The following is a 23,703-nucleotide window of genomic DNA, read 5'->3' on the forward strand; positions in this document are numbered from 1 at the left end:
CACAGGACATCCCAAATTCAGATACAAAGACATTTTAAAGGCTAATCTCAGAGCCTGTAAATTGGACTCCACCACATGGGAAAAAAAAAAAGCTGGACATATTCAAATGGAAAAGTCTCTGTCATCAAACAATCTCAACACTTGAAGAGAACAGAGTCAGATCCCCATAGGACAAGTGAGCATGCCACAAAGCCAGTGCCGTCACCCACCCCTCCAACAGCAACTTCATATGTAATATTTGCAATTGGATCTGCAAATCAAGATTTGGTTTAACACCAAAAATGAAACAACACCAATCCAGATGCTGAACGGTTGGTCTCCTTGCTGAATACTCATCCCTTGAAGGGATGGGAGAGTCCATCATGTACAGGATTTATACCATGCTATGCAGTGCCATGATTATGACATGGGCATTAGCCCTTCAATTGTAATGCGTTTTCTGAAGTGGACATGAAAAGAAGCTAGAGGGAATCGCAGTAAAAATCTATTAGTCACAACTAGAAACTGGCTGAAGCACCAAACTGTTGCAACTGCTGCCCTATATAAAATTATAAAGTAGAAGACATTGGAGTGACTTCTAGATTGTAATTTCATTTTGGGGTTTAGATAATAGTTTTATTGATATATTTTTAAAAAAGCACTTGGAGTTCAAATGATCGTTGCCCTCATTGTCTATAAAATTACCTGAACCCTCAATGAGATGAAACATTTTGTAATTACTCCCAAATATCTGAGCCATTCTCTACATATCCCATGAGAGCGTTCAGTTCATTTCATAACCTGATCTTCCCCATACATCACGATTGATCTCAAGGCCTTGGGGAAGGCACAGAGGAAGGTGATCAGGATAATGTAAAACAGTGATAAGTGTTAAACTTCTGACAGCCAGAGTAAAGGAAGAGACCAAAATGCAATCTTGTTCAGTTTTAAATGTATTCACAAAGTGAACCATTACAACTGTATACCTCCTAACTCTACAACCCAGTTAACAGTGTCAATGAGGCTCTCTTTGATCTTTTAAACAAACAAACCAATAAAATAAATGAATTAACAATTAACAAAGTGACAAGCCCTTTAAAGGGACACTGTATCAAAGGTCAAAAACTTTAAAGGAAACTTAAATAAATTAAAAATGTCATTCCTGGGGCTGACGATGCACTCCAATCCCCACAATGCCCACCGGTCACAGAACGCCTCAAGTGTGCCAGTGGACACTGCGTGTTCCCTCTCCAGAACACCTGGGTGCAAACACAGCTGCAGAATAGGAGCAGCTAGTCAGGTCTGACAACCCCTCCATGGCCTGCTGCCTGGGCCTGAGTCTCTTTATACTTGTTTGAGTAGCAGTAAAAGAAATTTAACAAATTAACCAATAGAAAAAAAACAAAGGGCAGAATTTTCTGCCTGTCGGGTGGACAGGCCCGGCACGATCTCTGGCGGGCGGGGAGCAGATTCCCCACTGGAGAAGCGGGCCCTGCCGCCATTTTACGTGGGTGTGCCAATTAAGGCCTGCCCAATGTGACGTCCGGCGGGAAGCGCTATGCACTCCCTGTGTGGGTGGGGGGTATTCCCCAAAAGCGAGAATGCACTTTTTCACACATGCGCACGAAAGAGTGCACACCTTCCTGAGGCTAAGTGCAGCCTCAAGGAGATCACTTACACTTTGAAAAATATTAAAAATAGAAAAAAAAAATCCCTAACATGTCCCCCTCATGTGACAATGTCATATGAGATGGGACATGTTCATAATTTACAGGATATGTTTATTAAACTTTTTAAAACTCTGCGTGAAACTTCATCCCGCTGGTGGATGAGGTTTCATGTTTTTTCTATTCCCCACCGGAGCTCCTGGCCTGACCTTAAGGGCAGGTCCTTTAATTGTTTAAATGATCTTGTCAATGGCCTCAATTGGCCATTGACAGGTCGGCGGGCGCACAGCTGATTTTGCTGCGGGCCCACCTTCCTGAAAACTTAAATGGGGCGCGGTGATGCCGGGAGTTCCGCCCGATGTCATCCCGCGTCATTTTATGCGTCGGCAAGCGGGCCCCGCCCCTGCACACCGACGGCAAAATTCTGCCCAAAGTCTCTCTTTATACCCTTTTGAGCAAAACAAATGGGCAAATTAAAGTGATAACCTCTTAAAAGGGCACTGTAACAGAAACAAAACTCCAAAGGAAACTTATCTAACTAAAGCAAAATGTTGTTTTGGGGGGTAATGATGCACTCCAACCCCCACAGTGCACACTGGTCACAGAAGGCCTCGAGCCTGCCAGTAGACACCACATGTTCCCCCTCCAGGAAGACCCAGCTGTGAACATAGGCATGAAATAAGGGTAGAAAGTCAAGTCCAACAACTCCTCCATGGCCTGCTGACTGGGCCTGTTAGGGTGTCTCTTTATATGTGCTCAAGTAATAATCTAACGAATATCCTCCCCCTGTATATTCTTAACCTTCATTTATACAATTAACAATGATAGGCGCTCATGAATTAGAGCTATTCTGAGAATACCATGGTTTGGAAGGGATGTGTTTTGATATTTTAAAAATGATGGTGGAATTGGATTCAGTTTGTTTGGTGTGATTATCTGAAGTGGATAAATTGACTAGTGGGTATAAATGGATGGCCCTGAATTAACATGGACTGTAACCCAATAGGTAACACAGGCTGATCTTGGGTACTTGCTAGCCACAAACGGCTGGAAATTCTAGAGTCTGCTGCCTTCTGTGTGGGGAGGATACCTGTTTCCTACCTCCCCCCCCCGGAGAAACCAAATGAGGTGTTCTCTCCAAAAACCGACCTTTTATTTGGTGCAAGTCACCTTCCTGGTCTAGATACTTCCCCTCCACTCCCTGCCTTTGTGAAGTCCACTTGCACTCTTCTGCAGGCTATTAGGCTTCATTTGACTTGCTGAGGTAGGCCTCTAAGCATATGTTGGGCCCTGTTAAGGCTGAGGAAGCAGGAACTCTTAACATATAGGTAGAGTCTTCCTTTAATCATGCCCTCTCCAAATCAGTGGGGTGTTTGGGGTGGAGACACCAGAGCTGTGACAGGGTTGGGGTTGTGGGGTGGGGGTATGCCACTATCTTAAAGCAGCAGCATGCGAATGAATAAAAATGAAGGGGTCAAGAGTGAAATCTCAGGGTTCTCTGGAATTACTGTGAGGTGATGAGAGGTGAAACTGATGCTGGACAGGTAGAAGTAGAATGAGATGGGGACAGATACTTGATTGTGTTATTGATTTGTGCGTCACTGCCAGCCATCTGTTAGCCTGTAAGTACCTTTTTTGCTTGTGATGTATTTCCTTATTGATGATGTTGAGGTGAGATTGGAGATCTTTATCTGTTTTATTCCCTGCTTGATTTGATATGTTGAAATTGAGAAGGCTTGGGCTAGCAGATCAAAGTCCAGTGGTGGACATTATATGAGTTGGCAGCATGCACACAGTGCAAGATAAGAATGCTATACTCAACCTGTATTACCGAGTTTAGTTAAACAGCAAAGACATCAGACGTTATTACGATGATACAAGACTGTAGTCTGTGTCAGCTTATTAAATGCCATATTGTTCCAGGTTATTATCATGTTGCTGTATATCTTTTCTCTGGCATTTCTCTACTTGCTGTCGTGTGAGTTTTAAAACCAGTCTTATGGTCTGAAATGCTTAATTTAACTGTGAGCTGTCAGCCTATCCCTGATAGGCTGAGCAGTGAAATTTAAGATCTGGCCCTCCTAGTATTCTCTAAGATGGACTTCCATCTGAAGCCTGCAGGAATGATGAGGGGAGCCTCCAGGAGCCTGAGAAAACTTGTAAACTAAAATAAGGAGGTCCACTTACCCTTGGGTCCATCTTCAGCTTGCTACTGGTGAAGGAATGGGCAAAAACGTACAAGTCGGGATGTGACATGAAAGGCAACTTTCCATGCACCTGTTGCCCTCTGTCCTTCTAGGTGGTGAAGGTCATGGATTTGAGAGGGGACTTAACTGAATGCTGCCTTGATGTCAAGAAAAGTCACTCTTGGCTCACCTTTCGGAGTGAGGGTTCCCCCTGGAGGGACAGGAGCAACAATAGAATGAAACCTGGTCTTTGACCACTGCTGGGATATGGGAACCATGATGAGGGGGCTTGCAGATGTTGGTCTCCACTATCCTTTTTTTAAGAGCACCCGTGTAAAATTTTCTGAACAAAAAACGTGGGCAGCATTGGTTAGTCAAGCTTTGAATAAAAATAAAGGGCCATTGTGTCCTCTGGTTCAGAGTGAACCTTTGATCAGTTGTTGAAAAGGAATTTACTGTCTTTGTTCCTGTAGCTGTGTGGTGTGTCACTGATCTTGAGATTCTTTTGTTGCATTTTAAAATATATTGCTCAGGGATTCATAATATTGTATTAAATTAGACTAATGTTACATTGCATCTTTCCTAATTGTTGTCTGGGCCACTTTCTCTCTCATCTTCCAGTGTCATTGGCAGTAATAATTTAACCTGTTAGCCTCACTCTGTTGTAATGCAGAACTGAAAGGTTTATTATGTGGATGCCTATGCAATTTGGGTGATGTCATAAAACGCTATAGCATAGGGGCAGGCCATTTGGTCCATCATGCTTGTACTGTCACTTTTGAAAGAGCTATCCAATTAGTTCTACTCGCCCTATTCTTTCCCCATAGCCCTGCAGATATTTTGCCCTTCAAATATCCATTGATTGCTTCCACCACCCTTTCAGGGAGTGTGTTCCAGATCATAACAACTCATTGTATAATTGTTTTTCCCTCGCGTCACCCCTAGTTCTTTTACCAATTATTTTAAAAGTGCCCTGGGAGGGAATCCAAATGATAATGCTGCAGAATGTCACTTAACGTGATTTAAGTTGACAAGAGGCTCTTGCTCTCCTGGAGTTTTGTAGGATGAATACCTTCTGGAGAGGGTGAATTAGCCGATTTTAATTTTTGCGAAGCGCTTGTATGACAGATTATTATGCTGTGCAGTATGTGTTTATGCTTCTATTTAAATTGGAGTAAATACTATTGTTCATGTTTGTGAAAGTTTGGTAATGTTCAGTGCACTGAAGTAACTGAGAAATCAAAGCCAGTGCAGCTTAAATTCCAATATGTGCTTTACTAGATTTGGGGTTGATTGCTAGACCAGTGTCACAGACCAAGAGTAAGAGCAACAATAATAGTTGAATACAGATTCCTGCATCTCGGGAGGTCAGGTCAGCTTGGTAAGAATTGCTGTGAAACAATTCAAAAGGAAAATGATGCTTTAAAAATACCCTTACATGACGATAAGGATGACAGGGTACTGCGCACTAGGCACTTGCGCCAATTCTAACAATAAGGCAGACTGTACACAGGGTTTAAAACAAACAATATTGTATTTTTGATTCTTTTCAACAAATTCTGCCAGTTCCTTCTAAACTGCAGCCTTTGTGTGTGGCTAAGAATTGGTTTGTAGCAGTTATATACTCTGACTATTATGTGCTGTGACCTTTTTTGAATCCTGCCAGCAACAAGCAGTCTCATTTCTCTAAGTGCTCTAATGTCATCTGTTTGTGAAGCAAATGTCGCTCGAGCAGTGGAGCCTGGGCTTGACATAGAATTGGGGAGGTGCTGCTGAGGTTTGGCGCCTTTCAGTGGGTCAGGTTTTAATGGGCTGTTAGTGCTTCAAGTCTGACCCAAACCATTTTGCTCTTAACCATGAAGGTGACATACAAAAGAGGGGCAGGTTTGGATGGCGATGCGGATCTCTTGTTGCAAAGGGAGCGCTGAGAGGCCCAATACTGAAGTGTTTGGAGCTGGCAATCTACTTGCTCCCACTTGAACTGCCCCGAGAGGAGTATATCTAACTGAGTTATTGGGGTGAGGGGGTGGGGGGGTGAGGTGATGGTGTGCACTGTAAAAGCTCTGGATTTGCTAGGGCCTAGCACAATTGGATGTGCTGAGGCGTGTCGTGGCTTTCACTGGCACAGTTAGATAAAGAGAGGAGCATGGTAGGTCCTTCTGAACAGCCTGAACATACAGCTTTCACTGTGAGGAGTGACTTCGAAATGTCTATGCAAGCCCTGAGCTTAACTGTGTTCTGCCTGCCCGCTTCACCGTCTCTCACAACACCAATGGCCCCATTTCTAGGACTTGTGGTGTTATTTCTGCAAGTGCCTACACCCAGCCCATGGTAGATGTGATAACCCATATGGTGTAGGCACAATATTTGTCAGCATTACACAGGAGGAGTCTTTTGGGCTGTGTATAAGGCTGTGAGTGAAGGAATGTACACACAGGCTTCACCTGAAAACAGTGCACCCTGTATCATTCAGGATGTTTGTGGTAAAGTTTATAGGTACATAAAACTGAGAGGCAGGCACTATAACAGAATGTGCCATGTATCTTTAGTAGTGGATAGTAACAGTAGAATCTCTTTGGCTGACCACATAAGGTCATTAAAATTCTCTTGGCACTGCTTCCATGGACATTGGTTTGAGGTAGTATTCCCACCAGTTGCTGCCACCTCCCATTGTGCCTGGGTGGCTTCTCTAGGGGTCTTGGGATAATCAGTGCTGAAGAGATCTCCCTCCTTTAGCCTCAATTCCTGCAGAGCAAGTCCAATGGTTCGTTTGTTGTCACCATAGCCTTAGTGAGACCATTGGCATCATCTTGCTTCTACTCTGGCTTTCTTCAAGCCTCCCCCAGTCCATGTCTCACTGGTATCCCCCAGTCCATGTCTCACTGGTATCCCCCAGTCCATGTCTCACTGGTATCCCCCAGTCCATGTCTCACTGGTATCCCCCCTCTATTATTATTTTATCTTCCTCTTCTGTTTTTACCCTCAGTTTCTCCCTCATTTGTTGCTGGGGCAAGGCTGTCATATTTTCGTTTTCAATGCCTGTGCCTGTACTTGGCTACCTTTCTCTCTCCAACTGTACTTAGAACCCTTTTGCTTCCTGAAACGCTACTCTTGATCTAACCCACTTGTTTTGTCTTACTGTCTATCCAGCCGATTCTGAGCATCCTCCGCCATGTCTACATTTCAAAAGCTGATCTCCTCCTCTCATTCTCTTTCTTTAGAGTCTGACTTTCACATCCACAGAGTGCAACACTCCACTCTTGTGATGGGACTAGACGTTTTTTTCAGCTGCATGCTGATGCTTTTGGACTTCCAGACGCTACTTAGTACACTGGCCGCACCTTTTGCTGTAGCTAATCTAGCCTGGATTTTATTCTTGGATGTTACTTTGGTATTTATCGTTGAGCCAAGGTTCTTGAATTTGTCCACTGCCTCTATCTCGGTGCTTCCAATCTTGACTATGCCATTACCATTTAGAGCCGTACTGTTGGTCTTTGGTTCATTTATATTAGTCTAAAAGTTATGGGTCTAAATGGTAATGGATAATGAATAAGTCAAGATTGGAAGCAGCGAGTTAGAGGCAGTGGACAAATTCCGTTATCTTGGTTTGATGACAAAAAGCAAAGTTACATCCAAGGTTAGATTAGCTATGGCCCAATGGTAGAATTCAAGGAACAAAGAGTTGGCTGACCTTCTGCAGCCCTTACCACCACTTCTGCCTGTTCAGTGGTGATAGGCCCAATGTAAAATGGGTCAGGGCCTTGGCACACACAGGACCCCTGTTGCATTTTTTGCTATAATCATATTTTACTTCAGAAGTGCTCACCCAGATATGAACAGATGAATTTAAATATGTCACAATCTTAAATAATTAAATAAGTTAAGTATGTCTCAATTCTCATATCAACCCCTTGGCTGTGCTGAGGAATGCTGGACAGCCCAGCCTTGTTTAACATGGTGTATATAGAGCTTGCCAACCCTCCAGGAGTGCCCTGTAGTCTCCATGAATTAAAAATAAATCTCCAGGTCCTGTATTTTTCGCTCGTTGGACGTGTGTGTTCGGTGGGTATGGAAGCGGACAAGAAAGGGGCCTTTGGCCACAACCGGCCCTCTCACTGCGCTTTCACACTGGCTGGCCAATTGACAGCCAGCCAGCATGAAACGTGCGCTGAGAAATGCTCAGCGCTGCCGGGGTGGGGGCAAGAAGAGGGCAGGCGCCGACCTAACTGAGGGTGCAGATGAGTGCTTCTAGTGAGCTCCCTGAAGGCAGACAGCTGCCCCACAGGGAGCTGCAGGCCTCCACAGAATAAACGAAACGACAAAAATGCTGTAAAACAGGTCCATGCAGGACAATCAAGCAGCTGAAAGCATACCTCATTTTAAAAAAAAACCAGTCCCCAGATATCTCTCTTTATTTCCCCATTGAGATTCATCCCACCCTGGATCAAAGTTTAAGCAAAAATGTGAATGCTGCCTGGGAGAATGGTCCGTTTGCTGATTGTATTTGTGGGCGGGCCATGTAAAATTGCTGTTAATTGCATTGTTAATGGGCTTAAATGCCCACTTAATTGTTGGCGGGCGCGTGTGGACCCACCGAGCAAAATATCGCCCGAGTGCGCAATGATGTCAGTGCGCTCACCCGATGTCATCTCGCGCTATTTCACGTCGGTTTGGGTTGGGCGCCACATCCGCCTCCGGAATGTAAAGTTCTGGCCTGGAACTCTGCTGAGTGACCCGGGATGAAAACTCAGAGACAATAGACTATATCGTGTTTTTAAAAATAATTCTTTGAACATTTTGCTAACTAGTTATAAAAACATTAGACATGGGTAAAATGTTGGCCAACAGTCCAGAAACACCAATCAGGTGATGAGGCTACTTGCCTTCCAGTTGGTGTAGGAAGTTGGTCAGCTCTGAAGATGGATATATCGAGCGGCCAACGGTAGGAGTGCGGGATCAAGTGATTGCAGCCAGGAGGTCATGTGATGGAACCTCCAGAAATGCCCAAAGAAAGACTTGCATTTATATGGCGCCTTTCAAAACTTCCGTTGTTCCAAAGTGCTGCACATCCAATGACGTGCTTTTGAAGTCACTATTGTTGGAAACGCAACAACCAATATGTGCACAGCAAGCTCCCAAAAACAACAATGTGGGTCTTGACCAAATAATCTATTTTTTGATGTTGATTGATGGATAAATATTGGCCACGACATGGTGGGTTACTCACCTACCCTTCAAAACAGTGCAGTGAAATCTTTTCTATCAACCAGAGAGAGCAGGATGGGCCTCAGTTTAACTTCTCATCCGAAAGACAGTACCTACGTCAGTGTAGCACTTCCTCAGTATTGCACTGGAGTGTAAGTTTCTAGATTTTTGTGCTCGAGACTCTGGAGTTGGACTTAAGGGAACTCAGAACGTTTTAAATCAGAGATGAGTATGCTACGTACTGACACTCGCTCAACCAGCATTGACGACTCTAGGTGCAAAGCTAATAGCAGTTAGTGCAATCGATATCTGGGGATCAGTGCATAGATCTACAGCAGCACATTTCCTGTTCGCTATGGGAGGTAACATTTTTTGACTCCCCTGAGGCTGCCTGCCCCTTTAAGCTGCTGCAGATGTTTAGCTTCCCTTCCGCCCCCTGGTAGCTTGCTCCCAAACACAGACAGGAACCCAATTAAACAATGGAAGTGAGGCCTATATTGGTAGCTTCAACTTAGGTGGAAATCCCACTCCACCACATCAAAGCCATGATTTGTGCTGAGAAGTAAGATCATGGCTTGGGTTGAAGAAACAGACTGACTTAATTTGCAAAGCACCTGCCCCTTTAAATTCTGCAGCAGTATCTGATTTCCAGACCGCCAACAGGCAAATTGGCAACAGCAGCTGACATCTTGAGCCTTTCATGCAAAGTGTGCCTTAATGTACTTCACAGACCTTTAACCAGGTAGGGAGACATTAAAGCCTGGACAGAGAGATGGGTTTTGGGTAGGTTTGCTAAGGAAGGCGGGGAAAAGCAGAGAAGTTTAGGGAATGAATTTCAGAGAATAGTATTGCGGACATTTTCCAAGGTGGAAGCTTGCCCCCATCAGCTGTCCTTGCAAAAGTACATGGGATGAGTGCATTAATAATCAGTGCCTTCCCAGTTCTGCCTGACCTCTGGTTGACCTCACACCTGAATGAAAATTCTGCCGGAATTCAAAAACTAACGACATTAGATATGATAGCTCCTCAGGATTCCAGGAAAACCACCTTTAGGTTGGTTGGAATGTGGAACTCACTACCACAAGGAATAGCTGAAACAAATAGTGCTGATGCATTTAAGGGGATGCTAGATGACCTAGCACAATGGAAGATGCTTGTGGTTGTCGGAGGTCAGTCATCTCAGTTCCAGAACATCACTGCAGGAGTTCCTCAGGGTAGTGTCCTCGGCCCAACCATCTTCAGTTGCTTCATCATGACCTTCCTTCCATCATAAGGTCAGAAATGGGGATGTTCGCTGATGATTGCACAATGTTCAGCGCCATTCGCAACTCCTCAAATACTGAAGCAGTCTATGTCCAAATGCATCAAGATCTGGACAATATCCAAGCTTGGGCTGACAAGTGACAAGTAACATTCGCACCACACAAATGTCAGGCAATGACCATCTCCAACAAGAGAGAATCTAACCATCGCCCCTTGATGTTCAATGGCATTACCATCATTGAATCCCCCACTACCAATTTCCTGGGGGTTACCATTGACCAGAAACTGAACTGGTCTAGCCATATAAATACCATGGCTACAAGAGCAGGTCAGAGGCTAAGAGTCGTGTGGTGAGTAACTCACCTCTCGACTCCCCAAAGTCTGTCTACTATCTACAAGGCACAAGTCGAGTGTGATGGAATACTCCCACTTGCCTGGATGAGTGCAGCTCCCACAACACTCAAGAAGCTTGACACCATCCAGGACAAGGCAGCCTGGTTGGTTGGCACCACATCCACAAATATTCACTCCCTCTACCATTGATGCACAGTAGCAGCAGTGTGTACCATCTACAAGAATTCACCAAGGCTCCTTCACAGCACCTTCCAAACCCACAACCACTACCATCTAGAAGGACAAGGACAACAGATAGATGGGAACATCACCACCCGAAAGTTCCCCTCCAAGTCACTCACCATCCTGAGGTGGGAATATATTGCCGTTCCTTCACTGTCACTGGTTCAAAATCCTGGAACTCCCTCCCTAACTGCACTGTGGGTGTACCTACACCACATGGACTGCAGCGGTTCAAGAAGGCAGCTCACCACCACCTTTTCAAGGGCAACTAGGGATGGGCAGCAAATGCTGGCCTAGTCAGCGATGCCCACATCCTGTGAATGAATAAAAAAAAATAACCATATGACAGACAAATGACTAGAAGTAGGGTTGCCAACCGTGATTAAATGTATTCCTGGAAGTTCCATCATGTGACTTGCCTCCATGCCCCAGCCATTAGTCGGCCAACACATCCACCCTTTGACGCGCTGCCTTCCTGCATCAATTAGAAAGCAGAAAGACTCATTACCCAGTTGGATGATGCTTGACTGTCAACCAAACAGCCTTTTTCTATTAACTGCAGTTTCAGTATGTTTATACCTGGTAAGGAAAAATGTTCAAAGAAAATGTCAAAAAAAAAATCTTTTTTAACATCCAGGATTGGATTTTTCTCCAGGATTGCACATAGCTGTGTCCTGGAGATTGATCTTCAATTCCTGGAGACTTCAGGCCAATCCTGGAGGGTTGGCAACCCTAGGTAGAATGTTATGCTGGTAGGATTAGGTGCAGAGGGATGGGAGAAGTATCCATCTTATTTCTCATCGACTTCATCGAAACACACTGTCAGTTTTCACTTGTACACTAACAACAACCAGCTCTAACCTCACCACCGCCTCTCTCGGCTTCCTCTGCTCTATCTAAATTGTCAGACTGTCTATCCAACATCCGGTACTGGATGAGCAGAAATTTCTTCCAAATAAATATTGGGAAGACCAAAGCCATTATTTCCAGTCTCTGCCACAAACTGCATTCCCTAACCACCAACTTCATCCCTCTCCCTGGCAACCGTCTGAGGCTGAACCAATTCACCCTCTTGGAGTTAGATTTGACTCGAGGTCACCCTCTGACCACATATCTACGCCATTACTGAGATTGTCTATTTCTACCTCCATAACATCACCTGAGTCCACCCCGCCTCAGTTCATCTGCTGCTGGAACCATTAAAGAGGCCTTTGTTATCTTCAAATTTGACTATTTTAATGGGCTCCTGTGAGTCCTCCCATATTCTACCTTCCGTAAACTTGATGTCATTCAAAACTCCACTGCCCAGACCCTTACTTGCACCAAGTCCCATTCACCCATCACCTCTGTGCTCACAGACCTACGCTGATTCCCAATTAAGCAACGACTCAATTTTAAAATTCTCATCCTTGTTTTCAAAAACTCGAAAATGGCCTGCCCCCTCCTATCTTCTGTAATCTCCTCCTGCACCACAATCTCGCGAGATATCTGCGTTCATCTAATTCTAGCCTCTGGCGCGTCGCTGATTTTTATCCCTCCATCACTGGTGACCATGCCTTCAGCTGTCTAAGACCTAAGCTCGGCAATTCCCTCCTTAAACCTCCGCTCTCTTTCCTCTTTTTAAGATGCTTCTTAAAACAAAATTCAAGATTGAACTTTTTCTTACCACTCTCCAAATATTTCCTTTTAGCTGGTTTGGTGTTGAATTTGCTTGATGATACTTCTGTGAAGCATGTTGGAACACTTTACTGTTTTAAAGCTGCTAGCTAAATACAAGTTGTTGTTGTGTAGAGTATAAACATTGGTATAGGCCATTTGGGCTAGATGGCATGTTTCTGTGTTGTGCATTCTATGTATTTGTATTCAGGGAGGACTGGGAATTCAGCAATTCTAGAAAAAAAAGACTTGCATTTCTTTCGTACCTTTCACAAACACGGGATGTCCCAAAGCGCTTTGCAACTAATGAAATACTTGTGGAGCATAGTTATTGTCGTAAGGTAGAAAGCACAGCAGCCAATTTCTGCACAGCAAGATCCCACAAATATCAATGTGTCAATAAACTGATAATCTATTTTTAAGGAATTAACACTGTTCAGGACACCAGGGTGAACTCTTCTTCAGGTAGTGACATGAGATCTTTTGCCTCCACCTTAAAGGGCAGAAGAGGCCTTGCTTTGATGTCTCATTTGAAGGGTTGTGATTCTGACACTGCAGCACTCCCTCAGTACTGCACTGGAATGTCAGCCAGGATTATTTGCTCAAGTCTGTAAAGATACTTGAACCTACAGCTTCTTGACTCAGAGGTGAGAGTCTACAAACTGAGCCGTGACTGACACCACAGTTGGGTCATTTAGATGGCCAGTGCAGAGTTGTTTGAAAGGTGATTCCTAACCTTATTATAATTGTGCAGACATCCTGGATATCTGACAAAAGGACACCCTTCTCCCATCCTCTCTGGTGACATTGCTTACACTCATTCCAGGGGTAGGGTTGCCAACTGTGATTAAATGTATTCCTGGAGGTTTCATGAATTTCCTCCATGCTCCAGCCATCAGTCGGCCAACACATCCATCCTTGTGACGTACGGCCTTCCTACGCCAATTGGAAAGCAAAAAGACTCGTCACCCAATTGGATGATGCTCGACTGTCAGCCAAACAGCACTTCACCCCCACCACCATTTTCAATATTTTTATGTCTGGTAGAGAGAAAGATTTAAAGAAAATGATAAAAAAAATTCTTTTTTAATGTCCTGATGATTTTTTTCTCCAGGATTGCACACAGCAGTGTCCTGGAGATTGATCTTCAATTCCTGGAGACTCCAGACCAACCCTGGAGGGTTGGCAACCCTATCTTGGGAGCAGAGCTGCAACATTTAGGCAGACCTTGTGTTATTGTTCCATTTAGCACTTGCACAACACACCTCGCCTGCATTCATTCATTAACACAACACCTCTCTTGCTGCCAACCCTACATAAAGCCATTTAAAGTCTATTTTACAGCTTGTTGTAAATCTGTTGTCACCGTGCCTTTGTACCACTCTAAGGAGGCAGCATCAGGATCATTCATATCATGATATTGCAGCAAATAAATAGGACTCAAATCACCTCCCTTCGTGCTATGCTTATTGATTTTCGGCTTGGGATGTCACATCCTTGCAGCAGAGTGATAAATCCCAAAATGTTGCTTCTGTCTTTCATCTGTCCTTGTTCCAAGGGTTGGCCGCACAATGAATAATCTTTCTGCACTGATTTCTATTCTCCACTACCGTCACTGTGCGTCCCATCGAGAGGCCAGTCCATCCATTGCCATTGGGTCTCGCTTGTGCACGTTTTCGAGGTGTTTTGCCTCACATTACCCCTATCCCCAAATACTCCTCTCCTCTCCTGCTCACATCATGTGTCCAAAATATGTGAGTTTCCTTCAAAATCTGACCCGCACCTCAACGTGGTGAAGGGGTGAACAAGTAGAAGTGGAGGATTGCTTGTCGACACAACACTATCAGCAGTGAAAGGCTTGACTGAGATACCACCTAGGAAGTCCTGCTTGGACAGCAGCAAATTCTTCTGGCTGTTGGCTCCGTGGATGACCAGAACCGGAGAATGACTTCCTCACTGTGAGATGGAAACACTAGGGGCCCTACCATCTCTTACTTACCCAAACAGCACTATGGACAACCGATTGCAAAATATAAAAGTCGTGAAAATCCTATTTGGGAGTTGAAGGTATGATGACTGTAGGCCAAGTTGATGTGCATCAGTCCTGTCAGCATCTGAAGGAAAAAGACAGGCTATTGTCATTATTTTTAACTCTCCAAACCTTAATTAAATGTTGGTTGGGAAGAAAACTGGGGAGCAGCGGGCTGGGCTTCAGGTGATGGGTGCCCAGGGAAGAGGAGGTTGCTCAGATACAGAGTGCAGTCAAGTACAAAGTTGGAGACAAATGCAGCAATATTGACACAGTGAAAACACACAGGTACAGATCTGGGACAAAGCTTGTAGTGGCCAATTTTTGTTTTTTAAAGGGTCATTGTTAGCCTTGCCCTTGACTGGGAATGTGACTGGCGGGTGGTTAAAGGGTCTTTGTGCGCCTTGCTTTCGCTTCGTCTCACACACCTACAACCACATTGGCAACAGGCTGAACAATATGATCTAAAATGAGGAGCGTTCCCAAGCTGTGCTGACATTATCAGGTGTGATGATGTTAAACCCCGTTCCTGATGTCATCGTGCCAGTTTCGAATAGGACCGCAGGTGGGTGGGATTAAAAAGCGGGAGCCTGCTCGCATTATTCAAATTTAATTAAAGTAGGTACTTAAGATTGTTTAATGACCCAATCGTCTACAATAATATGTTTGCAGAGCCTGTTTGATGCCATGTTTTTTTCCTGTTTTTTTATGAGGCGGCTTGTTAGGTTGAGTTTAAGAGGTTGTGCTGAGTCTTGAGTTTCATTTTAGCCATTCAGAGTTCTGTAACTGCTGGGAGTGTTTCATTCAAGGAGCAGAGTTTCCATTTAAAACTTATCTTAATTAGAGGCTATTTCCCTCCTCCTGAGTGCTCCATTTAGCCCTTGTCCATCACCCCAGGCTTTAAATTAACCAACAAAAATGGGCATTGTGGTCTCTGTGGGAGACATAACCTCCAGTTGAGGAGGAGGAGAGTGAGAGGAAGAAGGGCACAGCAGGAGGTCCAGGATGACTGATGGTGCATGAAGGGGCCAGAGCTGCGCCAGACCCAGAGGGTAATGAAGCCGTCATACATCCTCACTGGAGGTGTAGAAGGACTTGTGCAGCCCCTCGAGTACACAGGCAGAGACTGAGCTATCTGCAGATGTCAGAGACACAATGTAAGTGAAGACTCAGGCTATCAAGATCCACAGTCACGTCACTCTGTGACATGCTCACAGGGGAGATGATCTCCAACTGCATTAGGGGGTCACCCGATGCCTGTAACTCTGAAGGTCACTGTCACACTCAACTTCTTTGTGACAGGCTCCTTTCAGACAGCCTGTGGAGACTTTAGTGGCATAACGCAGCCTGCTGCACACCGCTGCACCAAGGTCTTCACTGATGCTATGTTTCGAATGACAGAGAATTACATCTCCTTCACACTGGACAAGCAGAGTCAGCTTGAGAGAGCCAGAGGTTTTGCAGCAATTACAGGTTTACCCAGGGTTCAGGGACCTTGATTGTATCTATGTCGCCATAAGGGCTTCTGCTGGACAGCCCTGTAACTTCATCAACCAGAAGAAATTCCACTCGCTGAGCATCCAGCTATTCTGTGATCACCATCGGCGGATCATGCAGGTATAAGCCAGGTACCCGGGCAGCAGCCTCGACTCCTTTGTTCTTCGAAACTCACAGGTGCCAGACTTGTTCAGTGGCCCAGATTCCCCTGATGGATGGCTTCTGGGTGACAAGGGGTTACCTATTGAAGAGATGCCTCATGACCCCCCTGAGGGCACCCAGAATAGAAGCAGAGAGGAGGTACAGTGACAACCATGGATGCAGCAGGGCCATCGTCCAGCAGACCATCAGCCTCTTGAAAATGAGATTCAGATGCCTTGACAGATCAGGAGGGACATTGCAGTACGCTCCTTCGCATGTGTCTCTAAGTCACGGTGTGCTGTGCCCTCCATAACCTCGCTATCCAAGGAGGAGATGCCTTTGAGGATGAGAGCATGGCAGATAGAGGCCATTCATCAGAGGATGATGGTGAGGATGAGGTGAGGGAACATGGCGGCATTCTGGTGGAAGGCCCTGGCTTTGATCACTTGGGTGGCTGTGACACCAGGGATACCTTTAATAAGGCAGAAGTTTCAATAGATCAAGATGTGAGCGCGCCATCTGTCCAAACTTTTGTCCATGTTCAATGTGAAACTCATGTCACCATCCTGTCAACACACTTACCCTTTCTAAACATTGACAGTTGAAGCATCCTGCCCTGCATCAAAATATTAAAGCGATCGTCCCTCCTGAAAGCAGTTCCACAGCCACAACATCTCAGCATGAGGGACTATGAGATTTTTATTTACAAGCTTAATAAGCTTATTTACAAGCTCATTATGGCTAGTAGCATTCATACCTGTAAGCTTCTCACCCACGTGACCCACTTGGTGATTATTGTGGAGTTTTTTTGATGTGTTTACGAGTGCTCCAGTGCAGTGCTACCCCCCTCCCCCGCACCTCGCTTGTAGCTGCACTGGAGAGAGATGACTGATCTGCCACCTCCCTTGCCCTGGTAGACTTTGGACATCCTCTGTGGGGCTCCAGCTGAGAGGCTGGGGGATCTTCTGTCGTTGTGGCATTACTTGAGCGTTGTGTCAATGGTGGGTGAACGGAGGAGATGCTACCCCATCAGAAGTGCCCTACGAGGTGCTTCCAGGTGGAGGTAGCTGCTGCTCATCCTCTGACACGGGGACCTGCTAGTCCTCCCTGCCTGTCAGTGAGGACCCAGGAGCTGGGTGGGTGCCCAAACTCCCAGTCCCCCGGTCACCCTGACTCTGGGCCCCTGAGCTTAGAACCAGGCTGATGGTGTGCAGGTCAGAGCACATCCTGACGACTGCATCTGCAGTTTGCCCTTGCCAGTCTGTCCATGGGGGTAGCCTGGCACTCCGAAGAGTGGCTGAGCACAGTCCACATGGCCTGGGCCAGAGCACAAAACCCCTTTGCTATATCCGCCACATCTTCACGGACTTCGTGCTGGACATCCAGCATCTGCCGCCTTACTGGTGACTCCAGAGTCTTATCACCTGTCTCGTAATCAGTCTCTGGATCACCCTGGGCGCTCCTCTGACTGCCCAAGGCCTGCTCACCACACACTCCGGCAACTGCATACGAAACTTTGAAGTGCCCTTACCAGACTGTGCATGCCCCCATTCCGACATGCAAATCCCTGCCTAGGTGCCAGTATCTGTGCTGGTGCATGGGACAGAGAGAGGATGTGACGCTGTATCCTCCAAGGGTCCCTCCTCCTCCTTGGAGGAGAGTGTGTCACCCGGCATCCAGAAGGGGGTCGCGGAAGAGGCTTCAAATGTGACAGAGAGACAAAAGTAAGGGGGTTAGTAAGGGTGTTAGTAGTCATCACAAACCTTTCCACATCTGCACTAAGTCATGAAGCTCAGCAACATTAATCATGTTCAGCGTGAGAGATGAGAGTATGCAGACACTATATAAACACTTGTACCAACATCTGAAGGCTCTGAGTATGAATCTTCCTAGGGTTTTGATGTTGGAACAAGATTTTCAAGTTTCATTGCATCGTGCTTAACCTCCCACTCACCTCACACTTGTCCTCTCCCCTTTTCTATTGACGTGTGCTTTTTGCCATCTCACCAGATCCAGGCCTTCCTTCCTCTGATCCCGCCTCTGCCAATGGATCTGGATAACCCTGACTCAGACAGCGTCAAAACCTCCTCCTTAAATGGAGTCAGCGCCATGAGGTTTGGTGCACCCCTGCCAGTCTGGCCTCACTGTCGGGCACTGTGGTCACACTTCTCCTGGAAAAATGTGTAAGAATTGCACTCACTAGCACTGTCAGCTTATTATTGGCATGTTGCCAATGTATTAATAGCAGAGTGCTTGGCAGCCTAGATGCTGTGTACATTCCTCATCTGCACAGGCTGAAACTCCCTGCCCTCTAACTGGACCAAATCTGTATATGCACACACTGACATCATGGCTAACACCGATGCCTTTGCTGCATCATGCTGTCTTGGAGTTCCAGCCAACCACACATTCCTCCTGTGCTCACAATGTAGTATACCCTGTAGCATATTGAGGACGAACTAAACCTAGCCGCCTTCCTGAGGTCATTGAATCTCTTCTGGCATTGAGACCTGGTTCTCCTCACCAGCCCAATGTTGCTGACCTTCGCAGCTACCTCCTCCCAGGCGATGTGTGTTTTGATTGGGTTTCTCCTCTTTCTGCCAGGTGACCTGAGCTGATCACATCGGTTTGACACTGCATGGAGGAGGGCTTTCGGAATCACTGTTAAATCGAGGGGCCGGTTTGGCCCTTTGCCCCCGTCTCTCCCCTCGCTCCAATTGCTCTGACATATCTGGAGGGAAACATGCAACACGTAGAAAACTCCTCTTTGCAAAGATGTGAAAAACGTATTCCGGTTCAAAAAGAATGCCACTTGTGCTCATTGGAAAAGTTTGGACACACCAAGTCTCACAAAAATGCACATACACCTTTCAAAGCCTGCAAATCTCTGCAGTTCCAAAGAGCTGCATGTCTCTGACCAGTCCTGACATTTGCCGGGTGCCCTCACACTGCTCCCTGCCAGGGGGCCCTTTACATTACTGGCTGTGACCTCATTCTGGGTTACTGCCACGACCTCGGAGGTCAGACAACCTGCTCTTCAATACGGATCGGGCAGGATGCTCATCACCTGTAGGCCTTAAACCCGCACGCCAAACTCACCTGGTCCAATTTGCGCTTTATTGGGCACATATCAATGGCGGCGGGCCTGGAAGTCGGAAGACTGTCCACCTCCAGGTGCGGATCCTGCGCTCCCCACCCCACCGCACTGGAGCATATTATTCAGGCCCAACATGGGGGTTTGTTGGCATATAAGCCTCAGGAACTGCCACAACTCTTATGGACGATCATGGCAGTTGTGTGCAGTACTGCACTGACAGTTGCCAAGGAGCAGGAGCATGACCAGAAGAATCCTGTGAAAGGTGAGTATTTTTTTTAAAGAAAGAATCTCGTGGGCCAGGAAGGACAAGACTACTCTTCTAAAGGGAATCTCAGACCTCTCTTTCCCAGGGCACATCTTCCCCCAACTGTGATTGTTACCAGACCACTCTCATTAATTACCTTATGCTATGATCGTTCCCTCATTCCCAGGGCAGCCTCTGGCTCCCACCCACTCACCAGCTAGGGCTTCCTGCTAAGTTTGGGTAGGAGGGGCATGACCAGCATGTAACTCTGGCCCAGGAATTGAAAATCTCTTGGGCCCACGCGCTGTGCGAGTCCGGTTTGTTTGCCGTTGCTTTGGCCCCACCCGTACACTCCCACCCAAAGTTAATATTCGGGCTTTAAAAGTCTGCATCACAAATCATGATGGCTGGGGGAGGTGGGGGAGGACACTAGTAAGGTCCTAAATTTGGGAATTTCATGCTCATTCTTCAAATTAAATAAAACAAACTCCCTCACCGCCGCTCCCTCCCTCACTCCCCATCAGTTTCCAAACCCACATAACCATGTAAGTGCTGTGATACGGCTGCTCAAGGAGCAACTGTGAATTTCCACAGGGATTTGCCTGTCAGTTGCCACAATTCTGTCGGAAATTCTGCAGAATTCCCCGGACAAGTGGCCGAAAGGCAGTTGACACCATCCCTGCAGTTCACACCTCTTCAATAGAGATGATGCTGGATGGTTAAGAGAATCCCTCACATGAATTTAACTCCCAGCATGTGCTACCTGCTTAATACGTTTGCTTCACGAAACATTTCTTATGCTTAAATTAAGTTATTGTGCTCAATCTTGAAGAGAAGCAAACAGTTGCACTAGGTTCCAGAAAGTTCCTTTTGAGGAAAGTTGGGTGGACTGTAAAACTGGCAGCTGGTTTGCAGTCGCCCAAAACCAATTTCACTCCCAACAATTTTTGAGGAACAACATTAAATAAACAGAACTGTGCCTCCCAAGAAGCCATCAGCTCATGTTGATGCTGCTCTGCCTCTCATTCATGAACATTGAATTGTTGGAAAATGTTGCGTCCAGTTTAGTTCTGACAAACTTGAATCCTGTTCTTGAAGCGATCTGATTGGTTTGATAGGCTCAATTCAAGCCTTGACGTTAATCTCTACCTTCATTGCCTCATGGATCAACTTTTCAAATGGTCTTTCAGCTGACCTCTCCACATCCACCTTCCATAAGCTACAGCTCAGCCAGAGTGCTGCAGCTCATGTTGTTCAAAGTTTAGCACTCCCATTATACCAGTGCTATCCAGGGTCCAGTAACTCCCCCTTCCCCAGCAGATCATTTCAAGATCCTTAACCTCGCCTTCAGATGTTGCCCCATTTTTTTCTCAGTAACCACCATTTGCCAAACATCCTGCTTGCCATCATTACCTCATCTGACCTCATTCTCATCCTCTTTACTGCACTGCTTCATGCCAACATCTCGCTCTTCCCTTTTGCAGCCCATTTCCTAAACCTCATCAATGCCTGGTTTATCAAGTGGATGGAAAAGACCCCACAGCATTACCTGAGGTGAAGCAGATGAGTTTTTAAAAAAATCATTCATGGGATGTGAGCTTCACTGGCTGGGCCAGCATTTATTGCCCATCCCTAATTACCCTTGAGAAGGTAGTGAGCTGCCTTCTTGAACCATGTGGTGTAGATACACTCAGTGCTGTTAAGGAGGGAGTTCCAGGATTATGACCTAGTGACAGTGAAGGAATGGTGATATATTTCCAAGTAAGGATGTTGTGTGGCTTGGAGGGGACCTTCTTGGTGGTGGTGTTCCCATCTATCTGCTGCCCTTGTTCTTCTAATGGTAGTGGTCGTGGGTTTGGAAGGTGCTGCCTAAGGAGCCTTAGTGAATTCCTGCAATGCATCTTGTGGATAGTACTCACTGCTGCTACTGTGTGTCGGTGGAAGAGGGAGTGATTGTTTGTGGATGTGGTGTCAATCACTACTTTGTGTCCTGGATGGTGTCAAGCTTCTTGAGTGTTGTGGGAGCTGCATTCATCCAGGCAAGTGGGGAGTATTCTATCACACTCCCGACTTGTGTCTTGTAGATGGCGGACAGGCTTTGGGGAATCAGGAGGTGAGTCACTCACTGCAGGATTCCCAGCCTCTGACCTGCCCTTGAGGCCATAGTATTTATATGGCTAGTCCAGTTCAGTTTCTGGTCAATGGTAACCCCCAGGATGTTGATAGTTCTTCCCAGTGTCCTGGCCAATATTTACCCCACAATCAAAAAACTTGTTATCACGTTGCTATTTGTGGGAGCTTGCTGTGCATATATTGGCTGCCACGTATCTTGCGTTTCAAATGTTGACTATACTTCAAAAGTATGTCATTGGCTGTGAAACAATTAGCAGATCCCAGAGGTCACGAAAGGCACTATAATGACCTACAAATCTTGTTTAATTTAGACCAAAGCATCAGGGAACACAGGGCCCTCAAACTGGCAGGACCTTCCTCAGGACTAGCAGGTGGGAACAAGAATTGAGTCTGGAATGTTGGGAAGCAGGGGAGAGAAGGAATGGTCTTGGCATCTAGTCCGTGCTGGGAAGGGGCTTTGACAGCTAATACTGGCACTGAGGAGCAAGGTCGGTTTTTGGATAGCCCCATGGACTGGTTGCGGGGGAGCACTCCATTGACTTCATAGGAACTAAGTGTTAGGAGGGTGTAAAGCTGGCTGCCAACCTGTTTGCACTATTGTACAGAGTCAGAATCTACCCCATGGTAATTTAGCTCCTTAAACACATACAGACAATTCCCTGCGGGCTCAGTTTTCAGGAGATTTCAGTGATTAATGATTTCCTCGGTATTGTGAACATTCATTCATGTGTTAATTATTTTAAATGATTATTATTAAACCATTTAAAAAGTCAGCTAAATGCCTCCATGCAATTAACATTGAACCATTTACAAAATCAGTGAGGAGTCGGGAGCCATCTGTTGAAGGTTTCAGTCAAAGTGAATGACTGAGTGCTTAACTTGTAGAAAGTGATGCTTGGGAAATTGTGGAGAAACAACATGTTCTTAATATGCTCAGGGGCAGAAACTGCTGTATATTTCGTACTGAAATTCCTACGGTGCTGGATGTACAGGAGATCTCAGTGCTCCTTTCCATTCCAACTTTACTCAGAGGCATACAGGGAATTTAGCAGTGAGTAACTCATCTCCTGATTCCCCAAAGCCTGTCCTCCATCTACAATGCACAAGTCAGGAGTGTGATGGAATACTCCCCACTTGCCTGGATGAGTACAGCACCAACAACACTCAAGAAGCTTGACATCATCCAGGGCAAAGCAGCCTGCTTGACTGGCACCTCAGCCACCACCTTAAACATTCACTCCCCCACCATCAACGCACAATAGCAGCAGTGTGTACCATCCACAAGATGCACTGCAGCAACTCACCAAGGCTCCTCCAACAGCACCTTCCAAACCTGTGACCTCTACCATCTAGAAGGACAAGGGCACCAGATGAGAACACCACCTGCAAGTTAATCTCTAAGCCACTCACCATCCTTGCTTGGAACTATATCACCATTCCTTCACTGTCACTGGGTAAAAATCCTGGAATTCCCTCCCTAATAGCACTGTGGGTGTATCTACACCTCATGGGCTGCAACATTTCAAGAAGGCAGCTCACCAGCAAGGGCAATTAGGGATGGGTAATAAATGCTGGCCTGGCTAGCGACATCCGTGAAAGAGTAAATTAAAAAAAATGTTTACCTGAAAGGGCAGTAACCAGGGTCTTGACTTAATGGGTCATCCCAAAGCACCTCCAACAGTGCAGCACTCCCTCAGTACTGCACTGGAGTGTCACCCTGGGATTATATTTCATTTCTTTGGTGTGCTGTTTGAATCCACAATTAGAATGAAGGGTGCTAGCACTGAACCACTGCTGATAACTGCCCACTCGCGCAATGATTAAAAAGTATGCATTGTAAACATTTTTTTGCCAGAGCACAGATTTCACTCATTTGCCGACATGGCTGTCCTTCAGATGCCAGTTGTTAATGTCAGAAAGCCCTAGCCATTGGCATTACTGTTATTTGAGGCGACGATGCAAGCAGGCAGCAAAGCAAGCTATTATCTACAAATGAAGAATAAAGGCAACAGATGTGAGCTGGGAAACCT

The 23,703-nt window shown here is 45.9% G+C and overlaps 1 protein-coding gene across 1 annotated transcript in view; it reads left to right on the top strand.

Moving 5' to 3' along the window:
* The window catches only part of slc29a4a (solute carrier family 29 member 4a), a 141,999-nt gene that overhangs the window by 36,847 nt on the left and 81,449 nt on the right, over positions 1–23,703 (top strand). The window lies entirely within an intron of this gene.

This window comes from Carcharodon carcharias, chromosome 15, assembly GCF_017639515.1.
Source record: "Carcharodon carcharias isolate sCarCar2 chromosome 15, sCarCar2.pri, whole genome shotgun sequence".
NCBI lineage: Eukaryota > Metazoa > Chordata > Chondrichthyes > Lamniformes > Lamnidae > Carcharodon > Carcharodon carcharias.